This window comes from Cannabis sativa, chromosome 3, assembly GCF_029168945.1.
Source record: "Cannabis sativa cultivar Pink pepper isolate KNU-18-1 chromosome 3, ASM2916894v1, whole genome shotgun sequence".
In the NCBI taxonomy this organism is placed as follows: domain Eukaryota; kingdom Viridiplantae; phylum Streptophyta; class Magnoliopsida; order Rosales; family Cannabaceae; genus Cannabis; species Cannabis sativa.
The window spans coordinates 14,726,907-14,744,562 of NC_083603.1; the positions used below are offsets into that span (position 1 = coordinate 14,726,907).

Below are 17,656 nucleotides of genomic sequence, written 5' to 3' on the forward strand. Positions count from 1 at the left end.
ATTAAAATATCATGAGTTCAATATTTTGAAAATAATATTTGTTTTCTTTACTTATATTTAAATTAAGATTTCAATTAATTTAATATTTTTAAAATTCTATCATATTATATTAAATAATTTTATTTTTCATATTTTTGAATTTAATCTAATCTCCATAAAAACTCAATCTAATCCAATCCATAAAAGTACATAATGAATTGGTTATTTTGGATTGTTTATTTTTTAATATTGGATTATTTCAAAAAAAAAAAATTATTCTTTTTCTTATAACTAACAACAAAATAAAATAAATTATTAGTTTTTTATGTCTCTGTTATACTCATATTTCGACTAACAATCTGGTGTTGACACATGTAAAGAAATTAGTTCATGTTAGAAAGCAATTAATGCATTCAATAAACTTAATAACTACCGAATGATAAGATTGGTGAGATGGACGATTAGAAGATTTATCTCGGGAAATACAGAATACACAACAGAATGATAATACTTGGAAAGGGTAGATGATGAATTATTTAGAGAGCTTGCAGCTCATTGACTCACATACCCGCAAGTATGCTAAGAGTCACATTTTCAGCATGATTCATCTCAGAATTATTATACTATAATGGTATCTTACGTTTGTTTCGCCCAACACTATGGAAGGACACGGGAAGTATTACTTTAAGTACACTTAAGCCCTGTTAACCCTCTTCAGAATAAAGTATCTTGAGAAGATTATTTATATTAAAAAATTAAAAAAAAAAAACAAAAATTGTATAAGAGTTTTTCTTAAATAATATGTTCAATTGATATAATATCATAAAATTTTAAAATAGTTTAATTAATTAAAATTAATCTCAAAATTGAAAAGAACATTACAAAAAATTGAATCTTGTAAAAACTTGAACTAATAATGGATCTAGATTCAGCATGTCATCGTTGGAGTTGTGTGAACTAAAGAAACAACTCCTGCACTGAACCATTTACTTTGTCAAAATATATATACTGGTCAATCATATATAGATCCATCAGTATAAGCATCCAACAAACTTCTCTATCAGGTTGTTGTCTCCCTATAGACCAGACGACAACTCGCCCTTAAGGGCAATACCTTGGGGTTGTGCAAATAGACCTCGTAAAGAACTTCCGAGGATAGGCCCAAATTTTGAACACTAGATAGTTGTAATTTAAAGCACATTCTCAAGTATCTTTAGAGAACGAGAGATCTCATGCTTGTATATTATGGTAGAGATTTGAATCCTACTAGATATATTGATTCTAATTTTTTAATCTGACAAAGATAGTCGAAAGTCAACATCTGGGTCTGTATTTACTCTTAGTGGAGGAGTTGTAGTTTGGAGGAGCATTAAGCAAACCAATATTGCAGATTCAACTATGAAAGTTGAATATATAGCAGCTTGCAAAGCAGTTAAGGAATCAGTTTAGTTGAAGAAATTCTACACTGCTCTGGAAGTAGTTCCAAAAGTATAAAAACTATTGGTGCTCTACTGTGACAATAGTGGAGTGGTGGCTAAATCCAAAGAACTAAGGAGCCACAAGAGAAGCAAACATATTGAGAGGGAGTACCATCTACTAAGAGTTATAATAGAGAGAGGTGATATGACAGTCTTGCAGATCGCGTCGAAACATAACCTGGCAGATCCATTCATAAAGACGCTACAAGTAAAATATTTTATTGGTCATATGAACTAAGGGAGATGCCCAGTTTGCTTTTAGAGAAAATAGGAGATTGTTGGGGTTTATGTCCTAAAAAGCCTATAAAGACATTTATGATTATTAATAAAGAGTTGAGCATTTTGATATATGCTTGAATGTTAAATTATTAATATTTATTATTAAATAATTTACATTAAATATCAAAAAATTCTTTATTCATATATGAGATTGTAGCTTGTAACTATACAAAGAACTAAGATCACTTAGCTATATATAAAATAATCAGCAACATATTAAAATTATGGAATCTTTAATCAATGGTTGCTAGTACAGTTCATTGATGTCCATTCTAAGATGCAAGTAATCTTGGTTCAAATTACTGATGTAGTGAGATATCTAAGTGAATGTATTGTATATAATAGATATTATATATGACAAAGATCGATATGAATGAAGATGTCTTTATAACATGTCGTTTATCAGAAAGACCTAATTCATATTATAACGATGATCAATAGCAAATCGGCCTAAATCCTGAGTTGTCATGAACTCATGTTCATGCTATTAGTTTCTATGATTCACTCGTTAAATTTTCGCAGAGAAGATTACAACTTTTGTTTTGGGAATCTAATAATGTGGATGACTGAGAACATGATTTACAATTATGGAATCTTAACTTTCCTAGCAAATCGAATGTTGGCTCCCTTTATGTGTTAATTCTAGTACTAAAAAGTTGCGTGCAAATTCAGATGGGATCTTGAATTACACTTCCACTAGTGAACCTCCGAGAATGTGCTTTACAGCTATCCAGTTATCCTAATTTTTGTCCACATGACGCGACATGTCTACATAGGCAAGACCGAGGCCACATGGAATACAGCGTGTCAGTAGGTGAGCAAAGTCACCATGCACAACACATCAATTGACAAGGGATCCAAATACTCAGGCAAGATCAAGTTACGAGAAAATGGCCAACCAGGAGGGTCTAGCCGGACCACACCCTGGCCGGCCAAGGAAGTCTATGTGCCGGCTAGCCCCAACCAAAAGGTAGGCCGACCATCACAGATAAAGAGCACTAAAGGAAGCCCGATTGAATGGTGGGGTTCACAACCATCTTTCTGGATGGGTCAAAACTTAGTTTCAATTACAGGACAGCTCCAACAACCCACGAAAGTAAGGATTCAACCCCAAATTATCTACCTACCTTTTAGGGATCATTAATTAGTTATTTTTATAACTTAAGAGTGGTTTTCCCTATTTTTAAAGGATATTTACTTACTTAAAGATTAATCTTTTGTAAGTCCTAAAATTATATAAAGGGCATTAGGCAAAGTGAGAGGAGAACTAAATTCTAAGTCCATCAAGCCCTAGAGCACTCTTACTCCTCTCTCACACGCCATTTGTTAGTCATTGGATACTTAGTCTATTTTCTCATCTCACTTGTTTAGAACTATGATACATAAGTTCTCATCATTGTACTATTCAAAGAGAGTCATGCCTAGAAATTACAAGGTCAAAGCCTGTAATCTGCGTAGTGTTATCTCTCGAATTAATACAATAAAAAGAGAAGTAAATTATTACCCGAAAAACAAGGGGAGCAAACTTCTATAAATTGTTGTGTCAATTTTATTATTTGGTTTTACAATTTACCTGTGATGATTATCAATCATAAATAAAGCTCGGTTAACTAAGTAGTTTTTATATTTTCACCAAATATAGATCCATAATATTTTAAAGACACTTTGAAATATGGGATTTGAATTTATAAATATTGGTAAAACTAAAATTGGCTTTGTTTCTAATAAGAATAATAATTTCCATTATGGAGTATAATCGTTAAGAGTACTTCTACATAATAAATTAGCTTCATCAGAATATATTTATGTAAACAATAGATAAGGTGCATGTCTCCAAACTATTATATATGTATATATCTATTCTATATAAAGTGTGCCTATATAACTGAAATTCTTGGTTTATGAGAAATTCATGGGTGATTTTTTATTTTTATTTAATAAAATAATAAAATATTATTTTGTATATAATAAAATAATAATAAAATAAATTCCATTAATATTTGAACTGATATTTAAACTGAATATTTAAATATTTGAGAATCACAATCCATTTAAAAAACTTATTGGTCCCTCTTAGAATATTTGAACACACTTATAAAAAATACATTATACAAACCCATATATCCCAACAGCCGGAGTCACAAACCCATATATCCGATTCTCAATCGTATACATTATATAAAGCAGATAAATTTTGATTGCAATAAAAGTTTACGAAAGATCTTGGAAGAAAAAAATTTGACTATAAAGTGAAAAAGAGATTTAGTATCATGATTATTAATAATTCTGAATTTATAACACTGTAAAATTATGTAAGAAAAAAATCATTACATCATTCCTTTCGAGAAAAAATATGGGAAAAGTTTATGGTTTTATTTATATATATTGGGAAAAGTTTCCACAAATTTATATCTATTCTATATAAAGTGTGGCTATATAACAGAATTTTTGGTTTTTGAAAAATTCTTGGGTGATTTTTTCTTTTTTTAAGTTTTTTATTCAAAAATAATTCTTAATTTAATATTGAAGATTTACAAATATTTCTTATATTGTGATAAACATAAAATATACTAAAATTAAAATATACTAAAACGATTGAAGATTTACAATTCTATTTTTAAACCCAATTTTTTTTCCTTCTCTGTGATTGAGAACAACGAAGAGAGGCACCACAATCAAACTTCAAAACTAAGTCACCTTCTTCCTTCTCTCCCAAGACACCTAGCTCCGACGTCTACCAGGACCCTGCCTCTCTTCACCTTCAAGGTACTATTTTATTATATCATGAATCTCATAAGTCCATTCTTAAGATTCTTATTAGGGTTAGGGTTTGATACTGGTTGATTTGAAGGCAACCCCAGGCCTTTTTTCCTTTCTCATTCTCTTTCTTACTTGCATTCCAAAAATAGTATATACATTAAGCCTCTTCCTTCTTTTTCATTCTCTTTCTTACTTGCGATTGAGTGGAATATTAGATGGATGAAAAATAAATCTCTTCATTTTATAAATAATAATTTATAAGAAAATATATATGTATATTTTTCATACGCTTGAATAAGCCTTTTATTCTTTTCTCTTTCCATTTCTTACTTGTGATTGAGTAATAATCATTTTTATTCTCTAATATTATTATTTTTTTGGCAGAGGAAGATTGTAACACCCTAACTAGCATAGGTGTATTACGTGATTTTTAAACATACTGTGCAGCTCGTTGCTAATCAACGAGGTTTATGGAAAACGTGATTAATTAAAAATTTTGCTTTTTATTAAACTTGTAAAATATTTATACAAAATACTCGAGATCCCGATTACAAAACCATTTACAAAAGTTTACTGTCTATACAAAATATTTGTCGCCTAGCGACTAGTTACAAAAATAGCCTCGCTGTCCCGATGATCGTACGCTCCAGGCCTAACCGCCCCGACATGTACAATCTTCACCGGCTCCCTCACGGTCCATCAGCTCTAGCCTTGCCCTTACCTACACATAAACATAGCACTGTGAGTCGACAGACTCAGTAAGAAAAGCATAATAATACTCATACATAAATCCCGGTCATGATCAGACGCCCATACCCCTGACCATAACCCTAACTGTCGTGTCCAACACGATACTGAGTCCCCCTAACTGCCGTGTCCAACACGATGCGAGTTACGAACGTTCATAGGGATGGTACTATTGACAAGTAACGGCCTAATCGGTCGAGCCGGTCATACTCCGGCACTGTCTCAGACGTGTTACGGTATCGGCCTAATCGGTCGGGCGGGTCATACTCCGGTGCGGGTCATACTCAAGCCTGTACCGACGTGATACGTCAAATAGTACGGAACCACCAACCTAAGTATCAGCCTAATCGGTCGAACCGGTCATACTGCGAGCTGCTGGTCATACTCCAGCCTGTACCGACGTGATACAGTGTCAGCCTAATCGGTCGAACTGGTCATACTCCAGCTGCTGGTCATACTCCTGCCTGTACCGACGTGACACAGTCAGATGGTTCGAAGCCAACATACATATCTAATGTAATCTAACAGGCTTCCTACATGCACGCTAAACATGTAATCTACATATGCATACTGTTATACTAATCTTACCTAGATTTCGAATTCAGGTGTGCCGGTCAACCTGACTAGAACTATCTGCGCGGCGAATTACAGGCTCCTAAACCATAAAAATCACAACACTATAAGTGATACGCTAAATCACTTCCCGGGGACTTAAACTAGGAACTAAAAGTTTCCCTATCGATAAAAAGCATGGCAATACCCCAAATAACATAAAAACGAGGAAAACTAGGGTTCCTGAAATTTCCCCAACCGGTAGACCGGTTGCCCAACCAGAATTCCGGTTCTGGGAATTTTCAAAACCCATCCGAAATTCCGGATGCACAACCGGAATTCCGGTTCCTCGCAGGCAGAAATTCAAAAATTCATAACTCAACCAATTCACACCCAAACAACCTCAAACCTTCCAGACCTGTTCTATAGGACCCAAATAACATTTCTAAAGCAATAAAACTACCCAGAATTCACATAATCAAAAATCACCATTAAAGCATCAAGCTTTAGGTTCTAAACTCAAACTTGATCAAACACTACCAACATGCAATCAAACCAGTCCAAACCTACTTAAACATGCATAAAATAGCCTCTGAAAACTACTACAAACATCAACAACATCACAGCAACAGAACTCACAAACCCACTTTGAAAACTCAAGCTTTTCCATAGAAAAACCATAACTCAATCAACCTAACTATCATGCATTACTAACAGCTCAAATATCCTCAATTTAACATGCTTAAAACTCTGAAAATAACAACAAAATACAGCAGCAACAACTTCAATTTATCATGCATGCAATACCCTATTTTCATCAAAATTCACCAAACTTAAAGAAGAAAAGCTTAGAAGCTAACCTAGCTTGAATTGAACCCCAAAGAGAGATGAAATCACAAGAAAAATCCCAAGTCCTTTGTTGCACCAAGAGGCCGAAAAAAGAGAGAGGAAAAGAGAGAGAGTTTTCCAAATTTTTTTTCTATTTTTTTCTAACTTTGAAATTTTGAAGCTTTGTAAAGTAAAATGAAATAAAAATAAGGGATTCTACTTATTCATTTCAGCCAACAAATAAAATCAAATAACATTTAATTAACCAAATAAAGTCCACTAAAGGACAAACTAATAATGGGGCAAAATGACCATTTTGCCCCCTTCACACTAAAATCACATAAATAACACTAAAGGGGTATTTTTGGGAAATTCTAAATTCCCGGCCATTCCCGACATTCCCAATGTCTAATAAACCGTCCCAATCTACTAACATACTAAGTTGTGATTTTACTGAGCCAAACACCGAGTTCCATCTTACTGGGCACCGGAAATGCAAAATTATGAAAACTACTAAATAACATAAAATGCATCTCAGAATTCAATAATAATAGTATAATAATTATTTAAATAGCTATAAATAATTTAATAATTAAACATGATTAACTGCTAATTTCCAAATTAAACTAAGCGGTCTTTACAACTATCCCCCCCTTAAAAGTATTTCGTCCCCGAAATCTAACCTGAATAACTCTGGATATTGAGCTCTCATATCTGACTCTAGCTCCCAGGTGGCTTCCTCCACCTTGCTGTTTCTCCAGAGAACTTTGACCAATGCTATGGTCTTATTCCGAAGGACTTTATCCTTTCTATCCAGGATCTGCACTGGCTGTTCTTCATAAGACATATCTGGCTGCAGTTCTAGGCTCTCATAACTAAGTATATGAGAGGGATCTGAAACGTATTTTCTCAACATCGAGACATGGAATACGTTGTGAACTGCTGATAAAACTGGAGGCAATGCTAACCGGTATGCCACTTGACCTATCTTCTCGAGAATCTCGAAAGGTCCTGTAAATCTAGGGCATAACTTGCCTCTTTTCCCGAAACGTTTGATCCCCTTCATTGGAGACACTCGTAAAAACACATGGTCCCCTACTTCGAACTCAACATCTCTGCGTTTCGGATCTGCATAACTTTTCTGTCTACTCTGTGAGGCAAGCATTCTAGCTTTTATCTTCTCTATTGCCTCATTGGTCCGCTGCACTGACTCCGAACCTAAGTACTTATTCTCCCCTGTCTCATCCAAGTGGATAGGAGATCTACACTTCCTACCGTATAACAGTTCATAGGGAGCCATCCCTATCGTACTCTGATAACTGTTGTTGTAAGAAAATTCTATCAACGGTAGATATTTATTCCAAGAGCCTTCAAAATCCATAACACAGGCTCGTAACATGTCCTCCAATATCTGAATTGTCCTCTCGGACTGACCATCTGCCTGAGGATGGAATGTTGTACTGAATTTCAGTTTTGTACCCACTGCTCGTTGCAAACTCTACCAAAATTTGGAGGTGAACTTCGGATGCCTATCCGAAACTATAGACTTCGGTACCCCGTGAAGTCTAACAATCTCTCTGACATACAATTCTGCCAACTGATCCACTGTAAATGTTGTTCTAACAGGCAGAAAATGAGCAGATTTCGTGAATCGATCCACCACTACCCAGATGGAATCAAACAAACCCGTGGTTCTAGGTAACCCGACCACGAAATCCATCGCGATATCTTCCCACTTCCATTCAGGTAGGGTTAGAGGCTGCAACAACCCTGCTGGTCGCTGATGCTCAGCCTTAATCTGCTGACAAGTGAGGCACCTCGATACGAATTCTACCAAATTCTTCTTCATACCGCTCCACCAGAAGTACGGTTTAAGATCTTGGTACATCTTAGTGGTGCCAGGATGCAGAGAATAACGGGTAGAATGAGCCTCCTCAAAGATCTCATTCCTGAGTTCCACACTATTCGGAACACAAACCCTAGCTTTATACAGAAGCATTCCGTTGTCTGACACTGAAAAGTCCCTGGCTTGACCAGCCAAAACCTCATCTCTGATCTTCACTAACTCTGGATCAGTCATCTGAGCGGCTTTAATTCTTTCCAACAGATCAGATTGCAGCGTTAAATTGTGAAGCTGCCCTACCACAAACTCAATGCCGGATCTAACCATATCCTCTGCTAGCTGAGGCGAGATCTGAACCATACTAGCTACTTGCCCGGGACCCTTTCTGCTCAGGGCATCGGCCACTACATTGGCCTTCCCAGGGTGATAGAGAATCTCACAGTCGTAATCTTTCAATAACTCCAACCAACGTCTCTGTCTCATGTTCAAATCTTTCTAAGTAAAGAAATACTTGAGACTTTTATGGTCGGTATAGATTTCACACCTTTCTCCATAAAGGTAATGCCGCCAAATTTTCAATGCAAAAACCACCGCGGCCAACTCTAGATCACGAGTCGGGTATCGCTGTTCGTAATCCTTTAACTGACGGGAGGCATAAGCGATGACCCGATCAGCTTGCATCAGCACACACCCCAGACCCTATCTGGATGCATCGCAATAAACTACGAATTTCTCGTTGCCCGAAGGAAAAGGTAGCACTGGAGCGGTAATCAACCTCTGCTTCAGCTCCTGAAAACTAGCTTCGCACTTGTCTGACCAGACAAACCGCTGATTCTTCTTTGTAAGTTCAGTTAAGGGCGTTCAAATTTTTGAAAACCCTTCCACGAATCTACGATAGTATCCAGCTAAACCCAAGAAGCTTCTAATCTCTGTCACTGTCTTCGGTCTCGGCCAATCTCTGACGGATTCTATCTTCCCGGGATCCACCTTGATCCCACTTTTGCTCACCATGTGCCCTAAGAAGGACACCTGAGCTAGCCAGAATTCACATTTCTTGAACTTGGCATAAAGCTTGTGTTCCCGAAGCCGTTGCGATACCATCTGAAGATGTAATTCATGCTCCTCTCCTGACTGAGAGTACACAAGGATGTCGTCGATAAACACAATCACCCAGATATCGAGGAAATCCTTGAATACTCTATTCATCAAATCCATGAATGCTGCAGGAGCATTGGTTAGTCCGAACCACATAACCAGGAATTCATAATGTCCATACCTAGTGCGGAAAGCCGTCTTCGGAATGTCCTCCTCTCGGATTTTCAACTGATGATAACCCGAACGGAGATCAATCTTAGAGAAGACCGTCTTCCCCTGAAGCTGATCGAACAAATCATCAATCCTAGGTAATGGATATTTATTCTTCACTGTCAGCTTGTTCAATTCTTTGTAATCGATGCACATCCTCATAGTTCCATCTTTCTTCTTGACGAATAAAACCGGGGCTCCCCAGGGTGACACGCTAGGCCTAATAAACCCTATGTCAAGCAATTCTTGGAGCTGAATCTTTAATTCCTTAAGTTCAGCTGGAGCCATTCTATATGGAGCCTTGGAAACCTGTTCCACCCCTGGCACCAAATCTATTACAAAGTCAATTTCCTGCTGAGGTGGTAACCCTAGAAGTTCTTCGGGGAAAACATCTAAAAATTCCTGAACTACCTTGATGTCCTCTGGCCGAATGGTATCTGGCCGAGTGGTGTCCACCACCACGGCCAGAAACCCTAAACATCCACCATGCAATAATTCTCTAGCTGACATGGCCGAAATCACCGGGATCCGAGATCTCCGAACTGAACCAGCAAACACAAAAGGTTCTTCACTTTCCGGTTGGAAGATCACCATCTTCCTTTTGCAATCAATACTCGCCGAATATTTAGATAGGAAATCCATTCCTAAAATAATATCGAACTCTACTAAGCTCATCTCTATCAAGTCAGCACTTAACTCTCTACCATCTATCCTGATCGGCATAGACCTAATCCACCTTTTGGAGATAACTAACTCTCCGCCAGGTAAAAGGGTTCCAAACCCAGATTCAAATCTATCATATGGTCTATCCAATTTACTAAAGATTTTGGCAGCCACACAAAAACATCCTTGACCTAAGCACTCACCCGGAGGATGCCTCTTACTAATGAGACACTCCGGGTAGGAAAAACGGGTCTCAACACTACCCTGACGACCGCCTTGATTCTGGTTCTCTTGGAACCTCTTGTTCTGCCCCGAGCCACCGGATGCAGTGGATGATTTCCTCCTCTAGTCCATGGCCGAACCACTACCTCCCCTGCTGAAACCTGATGCAGGAGGGGTAGGATCCCCGCCACTTACTGGAGTCCTAACTGACTCCAAATACATCCAACTGCGCCCTCAGCTCGCAGTGCTTTCTCCACCATCTCAGCATAGGTGATCTTGTCATCAGTGGTGACCATCAAGTCGTGTTTGATCTTCACATTTAACCCGTCCAGATATTTCTCCTTTTTGCTGAAGTCGGTTGGCACTATTCCCGAGGCTAACCTCGCCAACCGGTCGAACTGAGTAGTATACTCTGTCACGCTCATATTCCCCCGCTGGGTCAGGTGGGTGAACTCTTTCCTCTTGGCGTTTCTGACCGCCTCGTTATAATACTTGGCGTTGAAGAGTTCCTGGAACCTTTCCCAGGTCATGCTAGTAACGTCATGGATCTGAGACACCATGTCCCACCAAACGAGAGCGTCATCCTGTAACTGGAAGGTGGCACACACCACTCTGTCATTCCTGGTGACACCCATAAAATTCAGAATTTTGGTGATCACCGTTAGCCACTGTTCGGCCTTCATCACATCTGGACCTCCCAGAAAGACCGGAGGTGCTTGCTTCCGAAACCTTTCATACAAAGGTTCCATTCTGTTTGCCGCTACCACTATCTCAGCCTGAGCAGCAGGGGCGGGTGCCACTGGAACTTCTGTCACCGGCACTGCAGGAGCACCCTGCTGCCTCAATCTCTGTATCTCGAGGTCTTGCTCTTCAATTCTGGCTTGCATTTCAGCAAACCTAACTTCCCGATTCTGAGCTTCCTGATTAACTTGGGCAGCCTGGGGCGAGTTAACATCACCCCGACCACGCGCCCTGCCCCTGGGACCTCTACCTCGGCCCAAAACACTTGGGGGAAAACTGAGCTCCTTAACCTTGATCTGACCCGACTGAGATGCCCTGACTCCTAATATTTCGTCTGTCGTCCATCTAGTCTGAAAAGCCTCGAAACCCCGAGCTGGCATTTCAGGTCACGATCAACGAGAGCTTACTAATGCCGCTTAATTTGGAAATTATAAACGAAACATGCGCCTATTCTACTATCAGGCTACTAACATGCTTTCTATCAGGCTTTTCTTATTTCAAAATAAATAATAAGCTACTAAAGCAATAAAAGCTTACTGAACCGTAGAGCGAGCTAACTGCTGATGATGATTGTACATGTCGTGACGATCTTCGGAAGACAACCTGGTAGCTCTGATACCAAATTGTAACACCCTAACTAGCATAGGCGTATTACGTGATTTTTAAACATACTGTGCAGCTCGTTGCTAATCAACGAGGTTTATGGAAAACGTGATTAATTAAAAATTTTGCTTTTTAATTAAACTTGTAAAATATTTATACAAAATACTCGGGATCCCGATTACAAAACCATTTACAAAAGTTTACTGTCTATACAAAATATTTGTCGCCTAGCGACTAGTTACAAAAATAGCCTCGCTGTCCCGATGATCGTACGCTCCAGGCCTAACCGCCCCGACATGTACAATCTTCACCGGCTCACTCACGGTCCATCAGCTCTAGCCTTGCCCTTACCTACACATAAACATAGCACTGTGAGTCGACAGACTCAGTAAGAAAAGCATAATAATACTCATACATAAATCCCGGTCATGATCAGACGCCCATACCCCTGACCATAACCCTAACTGCCGTGTCCAACACGATGCGAGTCCCCACAGCTGCCGTGTCCAACACGATGCGAGTTACGAACGTTCATAGGGATGGTACTATTGACAAGTAACAGCCTAATCGGTCGAACCGGTCATACTCCGGCTGCTGGTCATACTCCAGCTTGTACCGACGTGTTACAGTATCAGCCTCATCGGTCGAACTGGTCATACTCCAGCTGCTAGTCATACTCCAGCCTGTACCAACGTTATACGTCAAATAGTACGGAACCACCAACCTAAGTATCAGCCTAATCGGTCGAACCGGTCATACTCATTCGTTGGTCATAGTCCGGCTGTCTGGGCGTGATACAGTGTCAGCCTAATCGGTCGAACTGGTCATACTCCAGCTGCTGGTCATACTCCATCCTGTACCGACGTGACAAAGTCGGATGGTTCGAAGCCAACATACATATCTAATGTAATCTAACAGGCTTCCTACATGCACGCTAAACATGTAATCTACATATGCATACTGTTATACTAATCTTACCTGGATTCCGAATTCAGGTGTGCCGGTCAACGTGACTGGAACTATCTGCGCGGCAGATTACAGGCTCCTAAACCATAAAAATCACAACACTATAAGTGATACGCTAAATCACTTCCCGGGGACTTAAACTAGGAACTAAAAGTTTCCCTATCGATAAAAAGCATGGCAATACCCCAAATAACATAAAAATGAGGAAAACTAGGGTTCCTGAAATTTCCCCAACCGGTAGACCGGTTGCCCAACCGAAATTTCGGTTCTGGGAATTTTCAAAACCCATCCGGAATTCTGGATGCACAACCGGAATTCCGGTTCCTCGCAGGCAGAAATTCAAAAATTCATAACTCAACCAATTCACACCCAAACAACCTCAAACCTTCCAGACCTGTTCTATAGGACCCAAATAACATTTCTAAAGCAATAAAACTACCCAGAATTCACAGAATCAAAAATCACCATTAAAGCATCAAGCTTTGAGTTCTAAACTCAAACTTGATCAAATACTACCAACATGCAATCAAACCAGTCCAAACCTACTTAAACATGCATAAAATAGCCTCTGAAAACTACTACAAACATCAACAACATCACAGCAACAGAACTCACAAATCCACTTTGAAAACTCAAGATTTTGCATAGAAAAACCATAACTCAATCAACTATCATGCATTACTAACAGCTCAAATATCCTCAATTTAACATGCTTAAAACTCTGAAAAATAACAACAAAATACAGCAGCAAGAACTTCAATTTATCATGCATGCAATACCCCATTTTCATCAAAATTCACCAAACTTAAAGAAGAAAAGCTTAGAAGCTAACCTAGCTTGAATTGAACCCCAAAGAGAGATGAAATCACAAGAAAAATCCCAAGTCCTTTGCTGCACCAAGAGGCCGAAAAAAGAGAGAGGAAAAGAGAGAGAGTTTTCCAAATTTTTTTTCTAGTTTTTTTCTAACTTTGAAATTTTGAAGCTTTGTAAAGTAAAATGAAATAAAAATAAGGGATTCTACTTATTCATTTCAGCCAACAAATAAAATCAAATAACATTTAATTAACCAAATAAAGTCCACTAAAGGACAAACTAATAATGGGACAAAATGACCATTTTGCCGCCTTCACACTAAAATCACATAAATAACACTAAAGGGGTATTTTTGGGAAATTCTAAATTTCCGGCCATTCCCGACATTCCCAATGTCTAATAAACCGTCCCAATCTACTAACATACTAAGTTGTGATTTTACCGAGCCAAACACCGAGTTCCATGTTACCGGGCACCGAAAATGCAAAATTATGAAAACTACTAAATAACATAAAATACATCTCAAAATTCAATAATAATAGTATAATAATTATTTAAATAGCTATAAATAATTTTATAATTAAACATGAGTAACTGCTAATTTCTAAATTAAACTAAGCGGTCTTTACAAAGATGGACCAGTCGAGTTACAAGGAACAGCGAGACTATAAGGGATTGAGGGAGTGAGAATTAAGATCGAGATAGTGATCGGGTTCGAGAGCGAGAATATGAGCAAGGTCGTGAGAGAGACCCAAAAAGAGATTGTTTAAATCAGAGCAAGCGAGAACGAGAGCGTGATCGTGACAGAGACCGAGAAAGAGATCGTTTAAATCAAAATAAGAGGAGAATAGGGGATAGGATGACGCACGTGAACAAAAATAAAGGTATGTTCTGTGATCGTGTTTAGACAATGAATTTTTTTGGGAAGAATACTGGAGATTACGAGAAATAAAGGTATGTTCTGTGGAGAATTTATGTTTCTTTGTTGCACGCTACATGTAATCCTCAAAGCATTTCATAAACTCATACTTCTACAGGTCCTCCGTAGACTGAGTCATCCCAATATCATGAAATTGAACGAGGTTATCCAAGAAAACGATGAAGTGTTCCTAATTTTTGAGTACATGGTGAGGAAGCATTTTCTTTGAGTTTAAACTTTTGATTCATCTTTTATTTATTTGTTTACACATCTGTTTCATGGCATTTTTTTCACTTTTAATGGTGATTTTTACTCTTATGTTTCCATATAATAAAGGACAAACAACTTTTTCCCGTCTTGAAGGGAAATATGCAAATAAGAGTCCTGTTCTAGACACTTCCACACTAATCAATTATTATATTATAGAATGTTTTTATTTTCATTTTCAGCAGCATTATTAGTCTTGGCATTGATGTAGTTTAGCATGCTATGCTGTATGTGGTCCGGTGTTATCATCCTTTAAAGTGTTAGGTGATACTCCATTGTGTAGCCGCCAATTGATTGTGACTCTACTCTCTTTTCTATAAATGTGTTAAGACTATCTAATTACCATTTACTTCTATGGAGTCTTTAGATACAACTGCCTTAAGGATGCAAACAACTACCTTTGAAAAATTCAAAGGACTGTGGAAGACGCTTACAGAGGGAACTTGGAGTGATGCATTTGATGGACTTGGAATGTCCCTGTTACTGACTTGGAACCCTGCTTTTCAGGTGTGTTGTTTCTAGCATTCTTCAAGCTTAGAAGATAAGAATTCAATAGATTATTTAATTCAACTTTTAAAGTTTTAGTATTTTGATGTGTTATCTATAACTTAACACTATTTAATCAAAGAGAAATTAGGTTGAGATTGTATATTGATTCATAAATTATCTTCAATATACAGTTTTCTATCATCTAAAACAAAGATATATATCCTGAAGCTCTTTCTGAATTTTTCAGCATTTGTGTTAGGTGCAGTCTGTAAGAGTGTTGCTACCTTTCTCACATATCCTGCAATCAGGTGCATTAGTGTTCTCTCAAATTGTGATAGTTATTACTCATAAACATGATTATGGATGTAATTAAAATGTCTACTGGCTATAGGTGTAAGGTGATGATACAAGCTGGAGATCCAAATGACAACGATGGTGGTGGTGCGCAAGTAATTTATCATAATCCACATGACCGGTGCATTAGTGTGTAATTATATTTTGTGCTTTCATTCTTGAGTCTTGTTGTTCCTTTGTGTTGAGATGGTATTTTGTTGAGCAAAGTTCAGTCAATTGGAGAAAAAGAAACTCTCATTCATGTACAAGCAATTCAGCTGTTTTGTATCCCGAAGATCCTGTTAAATTTACTACTTTTTTCACCTAAACAAAAGTATTGATCACCTACTCTTTTAAGGTAATGATTGTTCTTTAGGGATTCATATCATTGAATCTTTTTTTCTTCACTACCTTTTTTAATAACTAAAAAAATGTTTATTTAACTTTTAATCTGTAAATCTTTAATATAGCATTGCTTGAAATTTGTGTGCATGTTTCAAGAAGAATATTGTTGGTCAGTATTATGGCCACACCTCCTTCACTCTTCCTAGGCTCTTTTGAGTTGTAAAACCCACTAGAAGAAAAATGCAGAAAAAATTATCAGTGAAAAATAAACTAGCCATGCGTATTTCACTCTTCACCAATTTCTCTAAATCTTTTCTATAATTACTGCCAAATTCTTAAGAAATTTCCAAGTTGGTGTATTTCACTCTTCACTAATTTCTCTAAATAATAAATTAAATTATATGATTATTTATTGAATTATTCTCAATTATATTATAAACATCTAACATAAAACTAAGTATACGTGTCTTGCACGTAGCTTTCTCCTAGTATATATAAATATATATATATATATATTTATGTAAAAAATAGATAAGGTGCATGTCTCCAAACTATTATATATATATAGGGCAAGACTATGGTAGGACTCAATATAAGTTCCCTACCGGTAGGGAAGGTTTTTTGACCATTGATTTTAGATCCTGTGGTCATTAAGATATAAGGTGTATACTCTTACGATAAGACTGCGTGTATACAATTAAAACTTTATACATATTATAATAATATTTAATTATGTATTTATTTTTTAAAAAATAAAATAATATTAATAATTAAAAAAATTATTAATTTTTAATTTTTAATTTAAATTATTATCTTTATTTTTCAAAATTAATTTAAATTGTATTTATATAGGTATTTATTTTTAAAAAAATAATTTTACTTACGATTTTTGCTATTAATTTTTTTATAATCTTATTATCGGCGTGTTATATTTTTTTGAATTTCTTAAAATTTAACAAAATGTCTTAAATAACAGTAATATACACGACCATGAAAAAAAATTTAACTAAAAACGTCCCTCGAATATCAGAACAAAAATAAGGGTGCATCAGTACACCAGTTTTAGAGGGATGTATTTTAGAATTTCCTAATTAAAATTGCTAAGAACTACCAATAAATTGGCTTGGACAGCCAGTGCAAAAATGAATAAAAAAAAAAGTCATCAGTTTTTTCAAAAAAAAAATATCAGTTTTTTTTTTTTTAAAGAAAAAAACTGTATCGCCCATGAACAATGAACATGAAGTCTTTTTAATATACTAGGTGATTGTTACGTGCCAAGCCACGTAGTGTTAGTTTTATTTAATATTTTAGTGTTTTATTTTAATTAATAATTAAAATAGTATAATTATTTGAACGATTTGTTTTATAAAAATAAAATATGTGTCAGTATATTTAGTAAGTAAAACATAGTTGTGTTATAATAATGTATGTACATTAATCTTCTAATTGAAAAAAGTTCTATTATCTCATTTCATATCTAATAATAGCTACACAACTATATATTTATAGACTTTATTAATACGG

At 36.7% G+C, this 17,656-nt stretch overlaps 1 long non-coding RNA gene across 2 annotated transcripts; it reads left to right on the forward strand.

Moving 5' to 3' along the window:
- Positions 1–14,505: 14,505 nt before the first annotated feature.
- On the forward strand, positions 14,506–16,144 carry LOC115711392 (uncharacterized). 2 transcript variants are annotated; one of them, XR_004010473.2, is made up of 5 exons: positions 14,506–14,663; positions 14,817–14,906; positions 15,333–15,472; positions 15,702–15,762; positions 15,846–16,144. It is a non-coding gene; the product is annotated as an uncharacterized LOC115711392 (long non-coding RNA). The 2 variants fall into 2 exon arrangements; XR_004010474.2 differs by having other exon boundaries at positions 14,575–14,733.
- The last annotated feature ends 1,512 nt before the right edge of the window (positions 16,145–17,656 follow it).